The following is a 921-nucleotide window of genomic DNA, read 5'->3' as shown; positions in this document are numbered from 1 at the left end:
TCTAACTGGTACAATTTCACCAGTGACAATTTGGAATTGCAGTAGGCACTTTGGGGAGCTTTTGACATTGAAAAGGTTGCTCATTTAAGAGATATCTTAGAACAAAAAGCAAAGAAACCTTCGTGAAGAGATCGTCTTGTCTGTTGAAAAGAGAGATCATTTTATTTAATGTAGGAAGTGCCTCACTCTTCCATTTCCATACCTTGGGGAGGAATAAGGGCTGGCTTTCTATTTATATGGCTTGAGAAAATTGTCAAGGGCCCAAGTTACTATCTAAACCAGCTGTAATGTGGTTTCTTCTGTTTTTCTATATATATACTTTCTTCTCTCCCTTTGCAGAGGAAATGTAACTAGGCTTTTACAGTGACAATTTCATATTGATCTAAAGCCAAGTGCTTCTCACTTTTTCTGTTCTTCTCCCTCTTATACTCTCTCCTGGGAAATTTTAAAGATTGACCTCTAAAAAAGAAAGACAAAAATGGGCCGACCCGGTGGCAGAGTGGTTAAGTTCACATGCTCCACTTTGGTGGCAGCCCAGGTTTGTGGGTTTGGATCCCAGGTGCAGACCTGCACACCACTCATCAGGCCGTGGCGTGGCGGTGTCCCACTTACAAGATAGAGGAGGATTGGCACAGATGTTAGTTCAGTTACAATCTTCCTCACCAAAAAAGAAAAAGCCAAATGTTCGGTTGTCTGCACCCTCTAGGAATATCTAATGCAAATAAACAGCAAAATATGTCTAAAACAAAGAGAAAAAGTTACTCAACTATTTTTTTGTGTGTCTGTGGACACTCAAAAGCATATGTGCAGAATAGCCTTCATTGAAAGGTAAGAAAAAGCTTTAATTCCAAGATAAAAGAGCTGGCATGATTGGAATTCTATAAAAAATCATTTACCATATAAAAATAATTTTAGCACAAT

The sequence above is a fragment of the Equus quagga genome, chromosome 7 (assembly GCF_021613505.1).
Source record: "Equus quagga isolate Etosha38 chromosome 7, UCLA_HA_Equagga_1.0, whole genome shotgun sequence".
Classification (NCBI taxonomy): domain Eukaryota; kingdom Metazoa; phylum Chordata; class Mammalia; order Perissodactyla; family Equidae; genus Equus; species Equus quagga.
This window is presented reverse-complemented; position numbering follows the sequence as displayed.